Here is a 23,684-nt window from a genome sequence, read left to right on the forward strand (position 1 = left end):
AACATTCTGACCAATTTTCATGAAGATCCATTGAGAAATATGGCCTCTAGAGAGGTCACAAGGTTTTTCTATTTTTAGACCTAATGACCTAGTTTTTGACCCCACGTGACCCAGTTTCGAACTTGACCTAGATATCATCAAGGTGAACATTCTGACCAATATTCATGAAGATCTCATGAAAAATATGGCCTCTAGAGAGGTCACAATGTTTTTCTATTTTTAGACTGACCTAGTTTTTGACCCCACGTGACCCAGTTTCGAACTTGACCTAGATATCATCAAGGTGAACATTCTGACCAATATTCATGAAGATCTCATGAAAAATATGGCCTCTAGAGAGGTCACAAGGTTTTTCTATTTTTAGACCTACTGACCTAGTTTTTGACCCCACGTGACCCAGTTTCGAACTTGACCTAGATATCATCAAGGTGAACATACTGACCAATTTTCATGAAGATCTTGTGAAATATATGGCCTCTAGAGAGGTCACAAGGTTTTTCTATTTTTAGACCTACTGACCTAGTTTTTGACGGCACGTGACCCAGTTTCGAACTTGACCTAGATATCATCAAGGTGAACATTCTACCAATTCTCATAAAGATCCCATGAAAAATGTGACCTCTAGAGTGGTCACAAGCAAAAGTTTACGGACGCACGCACGGACGGACGACGGACGCCGCGCGATCACAAAAGCTCACCTTGTCACTTTGTGACAGGTGAGCTAAAAATGTGAAAAATCCTACTTTCAGTTTACATATTTCTGGATATTTTCTAATTTTGCAGGTTTTCAAGCATGAAATGCATTTTTATAAGTTCTTTGTTTGAAACCGGTATGCGTAAAACAGAATGGGGTATTACAAATGCCGCGATGTGATATTTTCTTGATTTTTTAGAAATTTGAGCTGCGGCCGAGGAAATCTGACCTAAAGTCAGATATGTATTTTTTCTATTCTTGTTTACATTTAATTGCTCATTTGGTCACTTGAATTTACACAGTACACACAGTCTGAATAGAAAAATATGTGTAATCATGATATGTGCAAGAAAAATCAGTTCAAGGACTTGAAAATTGAGCAGATTAGGCCTGAAATTGGCATATTTTAACTGATTTTGAAGGAAAACAGGCAGATTTTCACACACTAGACTTGCATATTGGTTTCCTCAATGCTTAATTGAGCATAAATCATGATATCTGAGGTCCTGGATTGTATATTTACTTATTTTGTTGGATTTCTTACACTTTTAGTACCTAAAAACCTGAAATGAGAGCGCTCGGACAATGTGAAGTTTGTCGCATAGACGGGGATTGACCGCCTTTGTACATATATGTCTACAGCTTCTCAGATTTGACCGAAGACAATTGTTCGGTGTTGTGAATAGGTAAATAATTCCTTTTTAGATGCTTTTAATTTAGATCAGGTACTTTCTGAGATTTTGTAAAATTTAATAGACTTCGTTTAATTGCACCCGCAAGCGAAAAAAAAGCTAGGAAATAGAAATGTAGTGGAATAACATTATCTCAGCCAGTTTTGCCATAATGACTACTTTGTACACCATGTGTGGTAGTGAGATCACATTTATAATCAGTTACCATGAAATTGGACAGGAATTTGTACATGGTAGTTGATGCAGTAAGCTGTATTCCCAGTGTGAATACTCAGTTCTGATTGTAGCCAATTTTATCTGAAAACAGTAAACATTGTTTCAGATCTAGCAGTCAGTAAAGCAAGGCGACTGGACAGACTGCTTTGTGATTGATAGTTTTGTTATTCAGATTGTTTGTTATGACACATTTTACATGTATAAGACTTGAATTTGAGGTTTTATATTACATTATCATGTGATTATGACAGTTTCAGTATGGGGAAAGGAGATTGTGATATAAATATCCATAGAAAAATTGTTTTGATGGGCACTTCTTTTGCATTTCTCACTTTCTTTGCAGTCAGATTGTTTTGAAATTATAGTTTGCACATACATACAATCATGTAAACTGATTAAGTATTCAATCTAAGAAATTATGACTAGCTTGACTCATATTTCAGATGTTGTTCGGCCGCAGGCCTTCCAGTCACACCGAAGATCCTGGTTCGATCACACGAAGGGTCACTTCCATTGATATTATTCACCGGAAAAATTAGGAGCACCAGTTGTAGTTTCTCAGGTTGATATTTATTAAGGTTTTTGCAGAAATTTAGCCAGTTTGGAACATTCAGCAGGCAGTGATGTACTCTAAAATCATTCTTTATAGAGATAGGGGCTGTTTTTGCCAGAAAGCTCGGCTGTGATACACAATGTAAGATTTTGTGTAGTGTAAATGGTCATGGTGTGTATGTTTCATGTAGAGAGTGCACTGAATGCCTATAAACTGTAAGATTTGAGTGAAATATTAATTCCAGAAAGACTCATAAGCTTTTTAGTAAGCTCACATATTGGACTTTTCAGAGCTGTTTGGCTCATTTTTCCTAGGGTAGCCATAAATGAATGATCACTGAAAAGTATATGACACATATATGTACAAAGGCTATTCATTCTCATATTTGCCACATACTGGGCTGCTTAAAAAGGGCAAATTTGACAGCTACAGGATTTTTATTAGTTCACATTTTACTTTTTCGTGTGAGTAGACTACGCGTTTTGACGTGCTTTTTGTAATATGAATAGTTTTCCTTAAAATTGGAACAGTGATATTGTAATCAGACTTGAAGTGGCTCTTAATTTGGATAGATGTATAATAAGGAAACATGCTGTTTTTTATTTTGGGTGGAAATCTCATCAAACAAAAAGGTTATAGTATTTTGCGTTTTTTTTATCTGAAAAGTATGCGAAATTTTTTTGGCTCAGATTTGACCGATACCATGTGTAACATTGGAAGCAGTCAAATTTTAGTGCATTGCTCAACAAAGGTGTAACTTTCAGATTTAATTTGCTATACATCTGAGATTGTACTGGTAAACTATTTTTTAGTTTGAAGAGACAAATAGGTCTAAATAGGTAACAAGGTACAGTTACCTGCCCTTCGTTACCCAACTAAAGGAAGTGTATCCGAGAGAAAAGAGGTCCCTCATTCATGATGGATTTGATTGTAAATAGATATTCTGAGCTTCTGAAAGTAGCCAAATTTTATAGATCTGATGTAAATGAAGAGAAAGGGGTAAAAAAAAATCTGGAAAATCATGGTTTCTTGTGCAAATGACTGTCTGCGGATTTGTACAAAAAGTAGGCTGGACCGCTTCACTTTGTAAAAATGCAATACAGTATTCATTCTGACAGATGTGAGGAGAAAAGTAGCAGGTCAACAGGTCACTTCAAAGTGATTTTTGTGTTTCTCTTGGATAGATTTCTAAAGAGAAGGTATTTGCATTTGTCTTCAGAACATTGTGTCAAAGCCTTGCATTGATATATTTGTATGTAACCCTATGGGAAATTAATTGTACTTTGGGGCCATAATAGTCCTACGGAAACGTAGCAAAAATGAAACCATACATCGCGAATACACATTATATTTTAAAGCTGATGATTATATGTACAAGTTCAGAATAAACATTGAAAAACACGTATAACTCTTAAATGACAAATTATTATAAAATATCAAAAATACTTTAATTATGATGATAAAACTGCGAAACACTGGAATCGTGTTTGTTTGTTTTTTTTTTTTTTTTGGTTTTTTTTTGTTTTAATTCTGTAGTTGTTTCCCTTGACAAAACAGCTCAAAATAACCCAAAGAACAATTTGACACGCAAAGATGGTGTTCAGCAAATATATGGAGAGGAACTCAATGACTATAACGACAACTTAAATTTGAATACACTACTTTCATGCCACGTTACCTTTTTCATTGATTTAAATGTTTGTTTGGGTTTTAAGCATGCATACTTTTGTCAACACTTGAATTTTGATATTGCGATTTGTATTATGCTCTGTTATACTTCAGCAAACATTTATTTTTATAGTGTCACAGTGTGAGAAAAATGTGCAGCCAGACTGGGACTCAAACCCGGGGCCACGGAATACCGTTCCGATGCTCTACCGACTGAGCTATCCGACCGCCTACACATTTTCTCTCCGTTTTAATATTCAAGTTCAATACCGTGACATATTTCCCCACCATTTTGAAATTCGTCTTTTTGTTGGGCGCCAAATGTCACAGGGTGAGAAAAATGTGCAGCCAGACCGGTACTCGAACCCGGGGCCACGGAATACCATTCCGATGCTCTACCGACTGAGCTATCCAGCCGCCTATACATTTCTCCCCGTTTTAATATTCAAGTTCTATACCGTGACAATAGCTCTTTGTTCAGAGCCATGTTGTGCTGGTGAGCTTTGATAAAAGATTAGCATCATGGCCAATGATATTTTACATCCTTCTAGAAAGAGTGGTTCTGCTAGCAATTATATAGCGTTGTATCCAGACTATCTAAAAAGGAAACAGTTGGTGATATAGGTATTAAGTACGTTATGTCTTGGATAAAAACAGCTTGCGAAACGCTTCTGAAGTGTACCATTCACAATCAGATGTACAAAACATTTGTGTCATAAAGTGACACTTTCGCCCTTCAATCTTTATTCAGATATATAGTTTGCATTATCTGTTGTTTGTTGTTTTTCTTGCAAATTTTCTAATTATTGAGAAAAGTGATAGGTTTCATTTTTGAGATTAAGCGTATTGTGTTTCATATTTTAATGCTTTCAGTTTGATGTATTTGGTAAAAATCGGTCCAGTATTAAGGAAGTTGGGAATTTCTTACGTCTGATTTACTTTGTATTGTATTTAAAACCTTTGGGGTGGGCCTGATTTAACCAAGCTTATTTCGTTTCCAGCCTAAGTTAGCTTATATATATTGTACTGTTTTGAAAAATGTTGCGCACATAAGAACAGACATGTATTAGCGTACTTTGAATTTTAAGAATATTTTTATGAGCCTGCAAGGTGTGTGAAATATTGTATATTACAAGTTTTGTAACAGTAAATAGAGAGTTTGAGATTTCAACCTTCGCCTTCCCCTTCAACGTCTCTTGCGAAGTAAACGTATGAAGTTGAAGTTCGATTAAAATTTCTTGAGATTTCAAACATTAGAATGAACCTTACTTCTTTTAATCCGCCCATTCAATTTATCCGTAATTATGATCGTTTTTTTCGTGCATTTTGATACCAATTGTCCGAACGGGCAGGAATTTTACAGGAGGTTTTAAAAATGAAAAAATGATAATTAAATAAAAAAAAATTTTCAATTAATATAATCATCGCATGGATATTAGAGCGATTAAAAAAAAAAAAAAAATAAATAAATAAAACGATAAAACAATGTGAACAATGTAAAAACTCATTAGTGTTGCTCCAAACATTTAGGTTTTATATAAAATTATGTCAGTATAGTCAGTATACAATGCATGATTGTAAATCATACATGAGAGGAAATAAGAATGATTATTACATACCTAAAATTATATTCCTTTGGGTTTCAATGGACCGCGATCGTGCAATATTTTTCCATATCATGACGTTGAACGCTTTCATATCGGACTTGTTCCAGTCCGTGACTCTAGTTACCTCCCCTGACGGTCCGTCCATTGCGGATCTCGTTTCTTTAGATTTTTGTTGCTATTGTCTGTATGTTTAATTTGTAATTTATGCAACATTTTGTTTACTTTTACACTTTGATTAATCTGACCTATTAGATACTGGCACATAGTAATTTAACAGACTGAAATAAAATGAAAGTTATAATCACGTCATGAGTTGGACTAATATAGGACGTGGAATGTTTTCTTAACGTTGTAATGGAAAAAATCGCGTGACGTCCATGGCGTCCGCGCACGACAACAAGTTGACGTCATTTTCGCGGAAAATATTAATGCGCATCAGTTTGATTTGTTTATTGCGTTTTCAGGATTTTTTTTTTCGTATTTTTTCCTGTCTTTCGTGACAGAACGAACATTTAGATATACATTAATCATTTGATAGTGGATATGTAATAAAAGGTTATTAACTTTGTATGTGGATATATGCACGAGTTCTGCAGCGGTAATATTGCGCGACTTTAGGAGCTAAAGGACTAAAGTCGCGCAATATTACCGCTGCAGAACTCGTGCATATATCCGCATACAAAGTTAATAACCTATAATGATCATATCAACGTGATAATGACACTCTGTATGACTCTGTATAATGCCAAACTCTCAGACAGCACAATATGATTTTAATATACCTTTTTATAATTAAAGCATCGCGGATTCAGGAATTTGGTTAGAGGGACACCAACAATGTCCCTCTCCCAGGCTCTGGTTCCGTGCATTTAAAAAAATGGAGTTATCCCATACGGCTAACAGGAAACGTCTCTCATCATGATATCATAGATCTGAAATTGTCTGATACTTCAGAAGAATTTTCCGTCTTACTAGTACCATTTTATGTTTATAATTAAAACGCAATGGTCGTATTAAATGTCCGACAGAAACAGATTGATTTTATTTGGAAGTGAAAATAAAATGTTCCACCAAATGATAATCGCGCGTAATTATTTATTTTTCAAGTAAAATGACTGTCATGCCATGTGCCTACATCCAGATTTCAGTCTTTGATGCCGAGTATGTGGACACAGTAGATGTAAAAAGAATGAAGTTTCGACATTCGTGATATCACATCTTCGGACGTTCAAAACTTCACTTCATACGACAAAAAGGCCCATCTGGTATAATCGATACCGCCTGGGGACACAAATATGCCGTAGAAGTTAAAATTTGGACAAAATCTCAAAGTTTCTTAAAATCAGTTGATAACTTCATACTTCCAAGTTCAATTCAATGTATTTAGTTAAAATCATTAGCCATACAACACTTCATTGTTCTTATACCTATTGATAGTGTTTCGCATCAGATTTAGTCTAATTATATATATGGATTATTAAATAACTTAATAAGCAGAAATCCTGAAACTAAGCTTTTTATTTCGCATAGTAATAAAGAGAAGTCTTAGGCTTACGTGATATTACATGGAAAACTTTAGTAGTAACGTGTGATATAAATAAAATACACGCATATCGGTGACGTTTTACCCAAAATATATATGAGAGACGTTGAAGGGGAAGGCGAAGTTTGAAATCTCAGACTCTCTAATGTTTGTTTCTTTTGTAAAGAAAGGTTCTTGATTCGAAGATACGTATCATCATAAATTGTTTATGCATTTATAAACGAGAGTGAAAGTTCATGTTATTAATTTCGTTAAAATGTTATTTCGACCAAAGGAATCAAAAATCAAATTCTTTTCCTGCGTAACATTCTTTGTAAAATCGTGCTGTAATTATGGAAGGCCGTTCTTGTCATTAAATTTGAACGTGAAATTATGTTCATGCCTTCTTCCTAGTTTGTTCTTTCTTTATTCTTATATTGAATATTTGTTTGATTCAAAATCGGACTGCATCTAATTTTAATTGTATGTATATATTTGCTTCATTTTTTCTCATTTCATTTTACTTAAGTATAAGCAGATATAAGTTAATGAAAAACTTTTCAATGAAGTATCAGTGGCGTATCTAATATAGCATATTTCTTTTAACTGTGATACACGTTACATTTGGACAACTTACAGACTATATGGTGTACTAAAGCAGACCATCGTTTGCCTTTATTTTGTCGCACATTTTTTTTTTTGGGAGCCTACATATAGTATTGTGTACCCGAGGATGATGTTACATGCCCTTATGTTTCATGTGTCATTGTGTTATCTATTTTAGCCTTTCACCCCAGACGTTTATGCCTGGATGAATATATCTTTGAGCCAAGGGGACTTATACCTGGAAGAATTTACTTTTAACCCAAGAAGACCCTAAACCTGGAGGAACATCGGATCTACATATTCCGGCGATATGTTGTGCGGTCTTTCTATTTTGTGCGACGAAATCCGCCAAATGACTTTTTAGTTAGTGCTTCGCCGAGTATGGACAGTATTTTGAGTAATTCATAGTGCACTTTTTTCGTTTATTTATTGTAAATTTTCATCTTTTGTTCATTTGTAAATAGTTGTAAATATTGTACAGTGTTTAGGATGTTGTTCTGATCTGCAATTGCAGTCTGTTTTTCCGTCTGTCCCTCGTCCACCTTTGACAATTTACAATAGATAAGGCATCAGGGATGACCTTATTAATGAGACAGATACCATGGCTGTGACAAAACTGTGGATAACAGGAATATTTCTTGCATCCTATACGGAGGGCTTTCGGTGTTTCCTCCGTTTCTGGAAACCTCCATCCTACATCGGGGGTATAAGATTACTATTGTAATGTAAATACCGTGTAACGAACTACATCTATGTAGTAGATTTGTATAGTAATTTTCTATCATTTTTAAGTAAAAATCGATAAAAATCAAATATCTATCTATCTTCCGTTAATGTCAAACCCAATATCTTGATAGTCCACATTATTTTACTTAAAATACAGGTCCATCTCAAAGTTAACCAAACAGTGATTTGTCTCATAATTTTTCGCATATTGCTATGTCGACTGAATCCATATCACGCTGAAACGCATACATTATTTTGGCCAAAGAAACGTGATTTTGCTTAGGCGATTGTATCAGAAGAGTTTAAGTGGTACATCAAATAAAAATAGTAGATATATTACGACATATCTATCATTAATTCCTATACTGGAAACATCAAAAAATAAATAGCAGGAAGCATAATATAAGCCGCATATGACTGATGCATTCCTAATATACACCAAGTACATTGATCAATGGAAGTAGGTGTTGATTTTCAAGAAAAATAATCCAAATAATTGATCAAAGAACTGAATTTGCACAAAGAACGGGAAACCAGGTTTGGGAGTGTTTGATAAAATTAATTTGTTTTAACTGTCTGACGCATTTTTTTTTGTAGTTTATTGTTTAATCAAAGATAGTATTTATGCCAATCTTGGATTAAAACTATTATTTCTTGTGAAAGTTATTTTCTTTGAGAAGACGTTATACGCTTTTCTTTCCATAACAGTAACACAAAAAGGTGATTACATATTGCTCGTCAATAAAAGCGTGTTCACTCTATATGTCATATTTCACAGATCTATGTACTTCTCCTGTATCAGGTTGTCAACTGGGTTTTATCATGCTCTCTAATGTGAAATATTCGACATTATGATATGATGTTCCACTTAAACTCATCTAATGCCATAGCTAAAGCAAAACCATGTTTTTTTTTTTTGTTGTTTTGTTTTTTTTCTCTCAAAAAATAACAGATATGTTACAGCATTATCCTGACATAGCAGACACAGGGATATGTGGAAAATTATGAGACAAATCGGTATGTACTCACTGTGTTCCCTTATTGTTTTCGTTTTGTCCTAGTGTGTTTACATTGTGCGTGTGTGTGTTGTCGTGTGCGCGTCCGCGTGCTGGGTTGATTTTGGGAAGTCTGCGTTTTTGGAACGTGGCCTCGGTAGCCTAATGGTAGAGCGTCCGCTTCGAGTGCGGGAGGTCGCGGGTTCGATCCCCGGCCGCGTCATACCAAAGACGTAAAAAATGGTACTAGTAGCTTCATCGCTTGACGCTCAGCATTAAGAGGGTAGTGCTAGGACTGGTCAGCCCGGTGTCAGTATAATGTGACTGGGTGGGGTATCATGTCACGTGTCTACGGCGTGATATTCCAGTGAGGCAGCACTATAAAGTTGGGCATTGTGCTCAGTGCTACAAGTAGACACCGTCGTTTATATGACTGAAAAATTGTTGAAAAAGACGTTAAACCCGAAAACACACACACACACACATATTTTTTTGTGACGGAAGAGTTCGCCCGTAACCAAATTTCTATGAAATCTTATTTCAGGGACGTGATTGAACACTTGTAAACAACAAACATTTTCATAGATATATAAAGCTTTGTATCTAGCAGATACATCAAATCTTTCTCTAAGAATAAAAGCATAGTTTAAAAAAAACTGATGAGATAGTAACGTAAAAAGAACGTCGGTTTGAAGTGGAAGTAATCAATGCAACTGAAAAAGTAAAGCTGGAGTTACTATAAAGAAAACAGCAAAACACCTGGTACAAGTTTGAGTTAGTCAAAACCGTTTCAGTATAAATATTTTTTTCATGTATTGTCTGTTTACCTATCTAATTTATGTTTTAACTTCTTTTTGCAAACTCTTGTATCTGTCACTGTACCTTTTAATTCCTGACATTCTTGATTATTGTATGCTTAATTGACTTAAACAGGAATGTTTCTCCAAGGTTTTATGTATTTGTATGACGCTTTCTTTGTTTGGACTCATTTTTGACTACACCGTTGATGGCAATTTTGAAATCTGTCCACATTTATATGCTTGAATAATTTGTGTTAACTAAAAATTGTGCATACTCTTGAATATCGTTTCTGATAGCGGTAATGACTGCTTTTACTGCAGATGAATCAGTTTGTTTTTTTTCTGTGGTGACTTGCTTAAATTTTACCCTTTCTCGTCGGAAAATATACTGTTTACTCCTGGTTGTTATCTGTCACAATATCTAAAGATATATTGCTGCCGTTGTGTTCTCTGGATATTGTAAAATTGTGAAACCGTATTCTTTTCATTTTTTACCATTTTTATATTGCAAATAAGATAAGATAAGATTTATTTTGATTTGGCAAGATTACAACAAATTAGCATAAGCTGTTTTTAGCTTTTACAACCGACTATGAATAACAATGGTAAACATTAATCAATATAAAAAGTAAAAATAGCTGTAAGAGATGGTAGATATACGAATGATCAAATCATAACAGCAAACAGTTTACACACATTCATCAGCTGCATTGTTCTTTTTTTATAGAAATGAAATATATATAGACACTTGATTATTAAGGAAATCTACGTAAATGAGCTTAAAAGTAGACATAGGGCATAAGACACTCCTGTTAAAAAAGGTTTGTAAAAATTCAACAGAAATTCAAACTATCTTTACAAGCTTAAGATTAAATAACAAAGCAAATAAATTTGGCTAATTGTTATACATTACGAAGCAAACTAGGGCAAAACTTACAAGTATAATAATTAAACAAGAGTACCTTGACCATCTGACCTTGCTTCTTACCAAGTTCGATGAACATCTTTAAGCAGTTCATTAGAATAAAAGTTGTTTTTTTCTCTCTAAATTTTACTTTGATGGCCTAAATATGAGTAACAACTAGAACAAACTTCATCCCAATGTTATATTTTCTTAGCATTGATTTCAACTCATTTAGATTTGAAGATTGAATACTGCTTATGCCGGCGCTAGGGGCGTGGGCAGTCTTGCATTTTCCATTACTGTTCATGAACAGACTCAATCAAAATGAGTCTGCAAGTTTCACTGTTTGCCTGTTCGCGATGCTTCCGAGGGATCTTCTTTTCAGATTTTATTCATAATAAAAATTTGTTTGAAAAATAAAATCTTTGTAAAAGGAGCCAAGTGCCTCTATTTGAACAAGAAGTCATTGAAAGTTTTTCTCCTATTTTTAGCTCTAGTGACTTTACAAGGTTTTATTAAAAGAGGTTTCGACCCAACTGTTTTGAGACATACCGCATGTTTAGTGTTCAACCAGTTTACAGTTGGACACTACGCTTCCCTCTTTGATTGTGTCTGACGGAAGACGGGGAGGACTCTATGATAAGCAGTTTTTAAATCCTACCAGGACTGAACTGTTTTGATATCAGTCCTCAGGCCTGTTTCGCCGGGTCCTAAAGGGTGTTTCTCTTGTTGCTCTGTCTTCTGAAAAGGCATTGAGTACATACGTTTTTGGTTCTTAAGGTTTGCTTTTTATATATTTATACACGAGCAATTTTGTGTTTTACATGCCATGACTTTTTGTTTCCATTACGTGTGTTAGAGATTCACCTGGAGGGGATTACTTTTATTTAAACTGTCCCGTGTCTTTGGAACATGGTGGGGGTAAGAGTGAGGTTGATGCACACCATAAACCGGTTTAAGCTCCCCAGTGGTGTTTTTGCCACTGACCGTTCCAAGGCGATTCCCCACTCTGTTCCTTTGTTTGTTCGTTATGTCCTCGTGTGTTGGCTTTGTATGCGAGTGTGCGTGTGTGTGTGTGTGTGCACGTCTGCGTGCTGTGGGTTTCGTTTTGGGGAGGGTGCGTTTTGGGAACGTGGCGTTCCCTGTTTGATATTTGTCTTTGTTTTTTATGCCCCCGAAGGGAGGCATATTAGTTTTCAACTGTCTGTCCGTTTGTTACAACGTTAACTTTTTGCATGAAAGCACTTTACTCGCAAACCACTGCACCCAGGACCTTCAAACTTCACCTGCTGATAGTATTTATTGAGTACACGACCCCTACTGACTTTGGGTTCACCAGGTCAAAGGTCAAGGTCACAGGGGCCAATGTTAACTTTTTGCATGTCCGTTCGTCACAACGTTAACTTTTTGCATGAAGGCACTTTACTCGCGAACCACTACACCCAGGACCTTCAGACTTCACATGCTGATAGTACTTATTGAGTACACGACCCCTACTGACTTTGGGATCACTAGGTCAAAGTTCAAGGTCACAGGGGCCAATGTTAACTTTTTGCATGTCCGTTTGTCACAACGTTAACTTTTTGCACGAAGGCACTTTATTCGCGAACCACTGCACCCAGGACCTTCAAACTTCACCTGCTGATAGTACTTATTGAGTACACGACCTCTATTGACTTTGGGGTCACCAGGTCAAAGGTCACGATCACAGGGGCCAATGTTAACTTTTTGCACGAAAGCACTTTACTCGCGAACCACTGCACCTAGGACCTTCAAACTTCACATGCTGATAGTACTTATTGAGTACACGATCTCTACTGACTTTGGGGTCACTAGGTCAAGGTCACCAGGTCAAAGGTCAAGGCGCTGCGGGGGCATTTGTCACCATTAGTGACAGCTCTTTTTTGTTGTTGTAAATGTGGCCAAATGCCCCCATTTGCAAAGCATTGGTAGAAGACCTTACAATGATGTTACAGGTCAAGTTTAATGAAGATCAATTAGGCTGTTCATGAGACGTCATTTAATGGTATTTCTTTTTTTACAGGGGCCAAAGTCCCCATGTGATCAAATTCCGGAGAGATCCCTATAATAACGATGCTCCAGACCAAGTTTGATGAAGATTCATCAAGTAGTTTATATGAAGTCATTTGAAGGTATTTCTATTTTTAGCCACAGCAGCCCGTAAAAAGAGACAATCAATTGGTAGCGAACTTAGCAATGATGTTTTTAATCAAGTTTGATGAATATCCATCAAGCAGTTCATGAGAAGAAGACATTTAAATGCGTTTCTGTTTCTAGCTCTAGCGGTCCGTAAAAGGTGCCAATAAATGTGAGAGAGGACCTTATAATGCTCCTACAGAACAAAGTTGGTAAAGACCCATCTCATCATGAGAAGAAGTTGTTTAAATTTAATTTTATTTTTAGCGCTAGCGGTCGCTTAAAGGGGTCGACTGCTCCCATTTGAACAAATTTATGGGATAATCTTATAATACTGATACGGACCAAGTTTAATGAAAATTCACCCAGTGGTTCATTAAATCAAATCGTTTAAAGATATTTCTATTTTTATCTGTAGCACCCGCTATAATTGGCCAAGTGCCCCCATTTGAACAAATCCGTGGGAGGACCTTATAATGATGATATAGATCTGATTTTTGAGTGTCCATCAAGCTGTTCATGAGAAGTCATTTAAATATATTTTATTTTTAGCTCTTGTGACCCCTAAAAGGAGCCAATCGTCCCCATTTAAAGAAACATGGGAGAAGACCTTATAATGATGCTACAGACCAAGTTAGATGAACATCCATTGAGCGGTTCATGTGAAGAAGCCATTAAAATGTATTTCTATTTCTAGCCCTAGCGGTCATAAAAGAGGCCGACTGCCCCCGTTTGAATCAACTTGAGATAGGACATTACGATGGTGCTATAGACCAAATTTGATGAAGATCAATGCAGCGATACATGAGAAGAAGCTGTTAAAAGGCATTTGTAATGTTAGCTGTAGCGTCGTTAGAAGGGGCTAAGTGACCCCATTTGAACAAAATTAGGAAAGGACCTTATGATGATGCTACATACCAAGTTTGATGAATATTCATCAAGCGGTTCATGAGAAGAAATTGTTTAAAGTTTTTCTATTTTTAGCTCAGGTGGCCTTTAAAAGGGACCAAGGTAAACCACTTGAACAAACTTGATACTAGTCCATGCCAGGATGCTACTGACCAAGTTTGGTGTAATTCTGACCAGTAGTTTCAGAGGAGAAGACAAGTAAAAATGACGCAGGACGATTACTATAGACGCTCACGCTGAACAAAGTTCGATTAAGCTAAAAAAGTAATCAGACTGAAACTGAAACTGAATAATTTGATTAAACGCCTATTTTTATACAATGATATATTCAATGGCGTTGTACATAATAATAATAATAGTTATTATAACAATATTAATAATGACAATAATAATAATAACAGCCTTATTGTAACAAACAGTCATGACCGCCCCCCTCCCATTGAGGTCATTTTACCACTATTGCGAATACCAGTGCTTAAAGCATCTGGTACGCCCAGACGAGCTGCATATAGAGGTTCACCCCCCCCCCCCCCCCCCCGCCACCCCCCCGGTTAATGGTGCCATCATATACTATTTAAGAAAGAAATACTACACACTACCCTACCCATAGAGTCTTACCAACAAGTGTGTTTATTAAACAAACCTTGGAAATATAAATGTTGAAATGTAAAACCTTTTACAAAAAATTAAGAACTATCACCTGCTGTTTTCGCATGATAAACAGCTATCAAAAAATTTAAAACAATGCCGCGAAATCTCTGAAATACAGTGTCTTAAGATTTTTTTTGAATGTGTCAATTCAATTTTTTTGAATGTGATTTACTTTTGCGTAGTTCTAACGACAGTTCATTCCAAAGTTTTGGACCAATAGTACAGAAACTTCTATCATTGAATGTTTTGCACTTGTTGTATGGAGCAACATAACGACATTCAGAATTTTCAGACGATCTCAAACCTTGTCTACTAGGAATATACTCTATAAGCAATTCTGTTAAATACAGAGGTGCTCTGCCAGTGTGACAGCTATACATGAAAGAAAGTATCTTGAACTCAATTCTTGCTTTCACAAGCAACCAATGTAAGTGATACAATGCTTGTTTAGAACTGTCAAATTTCTTCCTGTTAAGGACAAGTTTTGCGCACATATTTTGAATGCGTTGCATCTTACGCACCTCATAGTTAGCTACACCATACAGTATGACACTGCAATAATCCAGATGTGAAATAACTAAAGACAAAACTAAAATTTCAGTGGCTGCTTTTGTTAAGTATTTTCGGATGTTCCTAATTAGTAGGTAATTCAACATGGCTATTTACATGATCTTTAAGGCGTAAAAAATGTTTGTTTCCGGTATCCCGACCTACCCTAAATTTTTGGCCCGACCCTAAATGTTTTTATGGCCTTAGAGAATTTTTTTTCAACTTTTTAACAAAAAGTTGCAAAACTGCACCTTTAATGCTTTAAACATGGCCAGTGATGTTAGAAATCAACTTACCGATGCTCTAAAGGCATAACCCCCTTATTTGTATTCATTTTTTTGACACAAAACTCATTTCCGAGAAGTCTCCCTTAATAAAAAAAAATCCCCCCAAAAAAAATTCCGACCTACCTACCCTATTTTTTGCGCATGTTACCGGAAACAAAGAATTTTTTAGGCCTAAAGTTCAAGGTTTCGTCAAGAAATGCACCGAGATATCTAATTGTGCTTTCACGTTTGACATCATCACCAGCAATGTTAATGGAATTTGTAAAACATTTGTTCAATTGAGGTCTGCTATCAAACATAATAAATTCAGTTTTTGAAGTGATCATTTTCAGTTTGTTTCTATTCACCCAGTCATTGATTATAACTGCGCACCTTTCAAGGTCTCCGATCGCTTGATATCTACGGAAACAGATGCAGGACGAAATTTTTTATTTGCTATATGATCACCAGCAAAACCGTAGACTGATATGGATTTTGGAATGACATCAAAAAGAGTTACAGCATAGGTGAGATACAGTCACGGATCAAGGCAACTGCCCTAGGGCACACTGCATTCAAGATGGCGATCTGATGAATATACATTGTTGATATTAATCTTACAAGTACGAGGCCTTAAATAGGAGTCTCTCCATTGATGAGCTGTATCATAGACGCCATACTGTGCTTTTAGGACATCTAGAAGAATGTCGTGGTCGTCAGTGTCAAATGCCGCACTAAAGTCAATCGCAATAAGGGCCGTTACTTCCTTTTTCTCCATATCACTTAGAAGATCATTGACCAACCGAAGTAGCGCAGATTCACAGGAATGATATTTCCTGTATTCAGACTGGTTCTTAAGCAAAAGACTGTTTTGATTTACATGTTTGTTTAATCTGTAAAGAACAGCTTTCTCAGTAAGTTTTGATAGCATGATAAATTACTCACAGGACGATAATTGGAAAGCTCTAGTTCAAGACCGGCTTTCTTTTAGCAGAGGTCTAACAACTGCTTGTTTGTATTTCACAGGGAAACACCTTGTTGTAATGAGAAATTCACCAATTTAGTGATACTAGAGAGAAGTTCATCTACATATGATTTCAGAATACGTGTTGGCAAAATATTTAACTCTGAAGACATAGTATTCAATTCATTGGTGAAATTTTTCACTTCATCTTGAGTCAATTCAGTAAATTTGTTTAAATTTTGTATATCCTTTACTTGAGGTTCAAAGTTTTGGTACTCACTTAGGAATTGACGTATTTTTGAGATTTTTTCCATGAAAAAGTAAGCAAATTTTTTGGCAAATGAATTATTAGACTCTCCTTGAGGCAGTTTGTTTTCAGATTTGGTACCAGTTAGCTCAGATACCAATCCATACAGAGTCTTGGAATCACCTTTAGTGTTCTCTATCTTTTCACTGAGTGTGTTTCTCTTTTGACGTTTGATTTCAAAAATGTATTCATTTCTTACTTGTTTATAACACTCAAACTGGTATGTTTTGCCATGTACGCTCGGACTTCCTAACTTGTTGCTTTAGATGTTGCAATTTTTTGTTGAACCACGGTTTGGGTGCTCTCTGAATTATAGTTTTTCTTTTAGGGGAGCGTGCTTATTCAGGACATCCTCTATTTCCGATTCAAACTCTTTCACAAACTTGTCTATATTCTGTGAATCAACGTTTATTGCACTTAGGTCGCTGGAAAATTCTGTTTCGTTCAAATTTTTAAAGTTTCTAATTGACACGCTCCTACTAGTAATAGTCTCTTTTTTAACATCTAGAGAACCTTAATAACACGGTGATCAGATAAAAATGGACCAGGCTCACATTTCTCTACATGAAGTGACTGAGTTATGACTAGATCCAAGCTATGTCCTCCTGTATGAGTACTGAAATCAAGTGTTATTCCAGGCCCATTGCTACTAGGGAGGCCTTGAAGTTTGTAATAGAACTGTTGTCATCTTTTATATGCAAGTTGAAATCTCCCATTATAAGTTAATTGTCATAATGTGGTAAAATATTTTCGATGAAATCAAAAAATTCAGCAACGAACTGGTTTCCAGTCGATAGATCCGGGGGTCTATACACACCCACTACGTGTATGGTTAAATTTTTGAAAACGAGTTTCCAAATACTATATTCAAAGCTTCGAACAGTGCCGTGAGTTACCCTTCGCATATTGATCGTGTTTCTACAAGTGATCGCAACACCACCGCCTTTTTGATTTTTTTTCTATTAGTTACGCTTATATATTGTATTTCTTAATGTTTAGTTAATCAGCAGTAGATATGAGTAACAATATGCAGTACCACCAACAATCACACACAGAATCAAACAACAGCAGGTAGCACATAAGTTTAATAATTTGCAACAAGAAACATAATACAAAGGAGAACAACAACAATTGTCAAACATAGTGAAACTAATCGGACTGACAATGATTATGACATACAATATATAAATACACATCAAAACAAAGTAAAGTGACGTTACATATCTAAACATTAAGAAATACAATATATAAATGAAACAAAGAATCAACACTAGATATAATAGCCAGCATGTGAAATGCATCCAAGTGTGCAGCCACACCGAACGTTGATTTTGATTTTTATTCCTTTTAAGAAATAAAGGTAAGGGTAGATTTCCCGGAAGCAGAGAGCATCCCGAACACCGCTACAGAGCCATGCATCGCAAAGTAGGCCCACAACAAAAGGAAACTGTAACGGAAAAATGTGACTTTGGAACATGGTGGAGGTAAGAGTGAGGTTAGGTGCACCATAAACCGGTTTAAGCTCCCCAGTGGTGGTTTTGCCACTGACCGTTCCAAGGCGGTGCCCCACTGCGTTCCTTTATTTGTTTGCTTTGTCCTTCTGTGTTTGCTTTGTGTGTGTGAGTGTGTGTGTATATGTGTGTGTGTGTGTGTGTGTGTGTGTGTGTTCATCGTGTGCGCGTTTGGGGATGCTGTGTTTTTAGAAAGTGGCTTTCCCTGACGGATATTCTTCCTTGTTTTTGTGTTATATTTCTTTAAAAGTCCGAACGATCTGTAGTAAAACTTAGTGAAAAAAAAAACAAAGAGAAATATCAAACAGGGAATGCCACGCACCAAAAGCGCAGCCTCCTCAAAACGAACCCCCCAGCACGCAAACGCGTGCACCACACACACACACACACACTCAAAGCTTACACATCAGGACAAAACGAACAACACACACACACACACACTCAAAGCCAACACATAAGGACAAGACGAACAATAAGCATACACACACGCGCGCACACAAAGTCAACACACAAGGACAAAACGAACAAACAAAGGAACAAAGTGGGGCACCGCCTTGGAACGGTCAGTGGCAAAAACACCACTGGGGAGCTTAAACCGGTTTATGGTGCACACCCAACCTCACTCTTACCCCCACCATGTTCCAAAGACATGGGACAGTGTAAATAAAAGTAATCCCCTCCAGGTGAATCTCTAACACACGTAATGGAAACAAAAAGGCATGGCATGTAAAACACAAAAATGCTCGTGTATAAATATATAAAAAGCAAACCTTAAGAACCAAAAACGTATGTACTCAATGCCTTTTCAGAAGACAGAGCAACAAGAGAAACACCCTTAAGGGCCCGACGAAACAGGCCAGAAGACAGATATCAAAACAGTTCAGTCCTGGGATTTAAAAACTGCCCATCATAGAGTCCTCCCCCTCTTCCGTCAGACGCAATCAAAGAGGGAAGCGTAGTGTCCAACTGTAAACGGGTTGAACACTAAACATGTGGTATGTCTCAAAACAGTTGGGTCGTAACCTCTTTTAATAAAACGTTTGATAATCTTTCCAAATACATTTGGAAAATTACCATGACCCAAGATCTTACGAAGTTGTAAACCACATCCCCATAAAAAACGGGTTTAGAAATACCTTCTCGCAGAAGTGTCTTTAAATTACTATTGAATTTTAAAACTAAACCTGAGGTACATCCCCATCCAAATGGGGAAAATTTACAATACTAAAATTAAAATCATCCCTCTTGTCATAAATTTTGGTATGTATAATATTGTCATAAATAGAGAGATGTAAATCTAAAAATGAAGCATCAGTATCCGAATTGTTAGTTTTAATTAACTGAAGCTCCCTAGGATAAATAGTACCCACCAAATGACCAAAAAACGGATTATCCATATTAAGAATATCATCCAGATAGCGTGATGTATTATTAAATGCAGTTATAATATCTGCTTGCGTATCTGGAGAAAGGCTCAACATAAAGTCTCCTTCATAACAATATAAAAACAAATCTGCGACAAGGGGTGCACAATTTGTTCCCATGGGAATACCAACAACTTGTCTAAAAACTGCATTCCCAAACCTGATGTAAATGTTGTTCAATAAAAAGGAAAGGGCTTTACAAACTTCGTCACAGGTCCACATAGTATAATGTTTAATAATATTGCTAGTAAAAAAAAGCTTTATCAAAATTGCAAGCGATAAATGTAGCATTCTCTCTGGCAAAAGTCTTTTGAATTAGGGCAGTTAATTTGTCATTTATTAAGTTATGTGGCAAAGTGGTATACAAAGTAGAAAAATCGTATGTACTGACTGTAGATACCTTGTAATTATTAATTTTCAACTTATCCAGGATTTCGCCAGAATTTTTAATCGACCAAAATAAGTGTTTACCAGAGTTTTCGTATACTTTATCGCAGTATCTTTCCACGTGGGCTTTCACAGCAGTTAGACATGATGTTAATAGTTTTGAAATATTTGTAGTTGTACAAGAGCTTGAATTAGCGATAAAGCGAGCTTTATATGGTTGTTTATGCAATTTAGGAATCCAGTACATGGTCGGTAGTTTAATATGTTGATCGTCTATACGAACTTTTAAATTAGTTGTTTTCAACAGAAGGACTCAATGTATAAGTTTTAGTGCTATTTAGTTCGTTTTGTAAAACATTAATATAATGCAGGCGTCAAATGATGATAATATTGTTGGTCGCCTTGTCTGCTGGAACTAAGACATACTTAGAATGAAATTCTTGGATTTCCTTTTTCAAATGTCTTAAAGTAAACAAGGGTTTTGGTGGAAGTAGGTGTACATTAGTTTGATAAAATTTTATTCGAGAATCAACAATTTTAAAAATATTTCGTTTCCAAGACGTTAATGCATTGGGATCAGCGTTCTCACGACGACACCATTTAACACAGAAGGTTTCAATGGATTCTGCAATGTGACCACGACAAGCATTAAAATCAATAGTTGAAGAAATTCTATATTAAGGTCCTTTAAAAAATAAATTACGAATACGTTTGTCTTTATAATATCAAAATTACCAGTGATGACATGACCTGCATCTGAATAGCAAAATTTTGAGTTTTTACATTCGCAGTAAGAAGGAGTATTTGTTTGAACATCTAAGTCGGAAACAATTTTATTGTAATTGAAAATAACATTTCTTACAGGTGTTTTATATTTATAACAGATAATAGGAACTTCGGAGTTTCTGAAATATTTAGGCACAGAATCAATGACACGTTTATCCCGAAATATACTAGGTACATCGATGAAGTCAATACCTTTGTTCATGAAATATATTTTAAGAAAATGTCTCTCATGGTCAGATTGGATGTCAATATGTGGACGGAGAACATGTTGTGTGTAACTTTGAATAAGATATGATACAGTGTAAAACAGATCTGTTTGAATAACATACTGGTCCGCTTCCTCGTCCAGCTTTTTAAGAGACTGTACAGATAAAGATGAAAGACGAGAAAGCATTGAATGTCTACCAGAATTTGAAAGAATTAAATCGAGGTCAGCAACAGATATATTGACTTTAGATTTGCGTTTAACATTACCATTTCGTCTAATTCCGTGAGACCTGGATTTACGTTTCCTAATATTTAAAATAGAAAAGATATCGATATCAGGGTTTTTAGAGATATTACCTTCCTTATAAATATTATCATTTAAGCCCAACGGAAACGGTGACTGTAAATTTTTGATCCATTTGAATTCTGCTACATGTCTGGCTTTAATTTTAAAACTAGATGTGGAATTAGTATCATATACGATTTGCTCTACTGGTTGAATTGTTACCTGATCAAATGTATGACCAGATTTGCGAAAGTGTTGGTATAAAAATGTAGTAAACTTGTTCCGACTACGCATTTTGTATGAATGTTCACGGAAACGAATTTTTAAAGAACGCCCTGTTGGCCAACATATTGAATACCACAATTGGGTGCGTTTCAAGTCAGTACATATATCATGTGTGACGTATTTCAATCAACGTCAGAATTAAGTACCACATTAAAAGTTCTGCCGTTAACGTTTGAGGTAATTGTAGACCTGTGCGATAAATGATTGCAACAACCGCACCTCTTAGAATTGCATTTGTTAATAGAACGGTACTCTCTACATCTCTGTGGAAAATTTGTATGTTTAATTTTATATTTTTTCAGTATAGTAGAAGTTAAAGGTGATAGACAAATACGTAGATTATTACGAAAAACAGCTGGATAGTTTAAACTAGTACGTGGAATATAAACTGATTGAACAGAATGTAGCTTGAGTGGAGAAAGACTGATCGGTGGTGTATGTCTTAAAAAAGTACTGTTATCGTTAGGCAGATGAACAGAAGATGCAGAATGTAACCGAAGAGGTGAAAGAATTAATTTCGGTACTATATTATATATACTCATGAAATGTAATAATTGTAATACCATTCTGTGAAAAGTGGCGTTCGGGTAGATCAGTCATCAGTTTCAATTCGTTAAGTGAAAATGTTAAGCCCAGTTAAAAAGGCACTGGAGGTCCCAGAATACAAAAGGACGGGATAACTAGCATGGACCCGAATGTCAGTGAACACAAAACCTTCAACGTGGTATAAGATACTTCTCATCTTGACAGAGGCTGAGAGTTTAGAACGAATAACAATCCCTGAAGGATGAAAATATAACAACATTGATTGAATGTACGGGGAGACTTATTACGGCCGCCACACGGCACAAACAACACAGTTGTGCGCATAAAAACAAAGAGAAATATCAAACAGGGAATGCCACGCACCAAAAGCCTTCAGTAGTTATGATATCCGCAAAAAAAACAAAGACAAATATCAAACAGGGAATGCCACGTACCAAAAACGCAGCCTCCCCAAAACGAAACCTACAGCACGCAAACGCGTGCACCACACACACACACACACACACACACACACACACACACAAAGCCAACACATGAGGACAAAACGAACAAAGGAACACAGTGGGGCACCGCCTTGGAACGGTCAGTGGCAAAAACACCACTGGGGAGCTTAAACCGGTTTATGGTACGCACCCAACCTCACTCTTACCCCCATCATGTTCACGGGACAGTGTAAATAAAAATAATCCCCTCCAGGTGAATCTCTAACACACGTAATGGAAACAAAAAGGCATGGCATCTAAAACACAAAAATGCTCGTGTATAAATATATAAAAAACAAACCTTAAGAACTAAAAACGTATGTACTCAATGCTTTTTCAGAACACAGAGCAACAAGAGAAACACCCTTAAGGGCCCGACGAAACAGGCCAGAAGACAGATATCAAAACAGTTCAGTCCTGGTAGGATTTAAAAACTGCTTATCATAGAGTCCTCCCCCTCTTCCGTCAGACACAGTCAAAGAGGGAAGCGTAGTGTCCAACTGTAAACGGGTTGAACACTAAACATGCGGTATGTCTCAAAACAGTTGGGTCGTAACCTCTTTTAATAAAACCCTGTTGTAATAGCTTTTTGGTTATTTGAAGATTTCTATCATTAAAATCCTCAAATTTTGAGCAAGCTCTTGTCGCTCGAAGTCATGGTATAAGTATAAGTTCTATCAATCTTTTGTAAAGTTGTTTTCTGTCGTAGTTTTAAAATTTTATACATTACATTTTACATTAAACATTCTGATTGTTGATGTCCCTTCCACCCTCGCTACCTTTTCGCGTAAAGCTCTCTTTCCGTTTTTAACCAATACCTCTCAGAGGGGTGGTAGTATTAGAAGCAATTGTAATTCAATAGCTCAAGGCACACCCTTGTCCGCCATTGTAAACCGGTCGGTGAAAGAAATTTCTGTCAAAAAAGGAATTACCAGTAATTTACGGTAAGACACAGTATGACATCATGTTAACGTAACTTCTTTT

General features: G+C 36.1%; 2 protein-coding genes across 6 annotated transcripts in view; one reads left to right on the forward strand and one right to left on the reverse strand.

The window, feature by feature from the left end:
• The window catches only part of LOC123551917 (tuftelin-interacting protein 11-like), a 41,306-nt gene extending 37,604 nt beyond the window's left edge, over window positions 1–3,702 (reverse strand). Inside the window, exon 1 of one of the 2 annotated variants that reach the window (XM_053541474.1) lies at window positions 3,607–3,702. The gene's annotated coding sequence lies outside the window, so the exon portion shown is untranslated. Of the gene's footprint in view, window positions 1–3,601 lie in introns of both variants that reach the window. The other variant, XM_053541475.1, reaches the window with a different exon arrangement.
• Window positions 3,703–23,526: 19,824 nt separating this feature from the next.
• LOC123551918 (radixin-like) overlaps window positions 23,527–23,684 on the forward strand; it is a 55,703-nt gene continuing 55,545 nt past the window's right edge. For all 4 annotated transcript variants that reach the window (XR_006686501.2, XM_045341215.2, XM_045341214.2 and 1 more), the window contains exon 1: window positions 23,527–23,644. The gene's annotated coding sequence lies outside the window, so the exon portion shown is untranslated. The remainder of the gene's footprint in view (window positions 23,645–23,684) is intronic.

Source organism: Mercenaria mercenaria, chromosome 4, assembly GCF_021730395.1.
Source record: "Mercenaria mercenaria strain notata chromosome 4, MADL_Memer_1, whole genome shotgun sequence".
Classification (NCBI taxonomy): domain Eukaryota; kingdom Metazoa; phylum Mollusca; class Bivalvia; order Venerida; family Veneridae; genus Mercenaria; species Mercenaria mercenaria.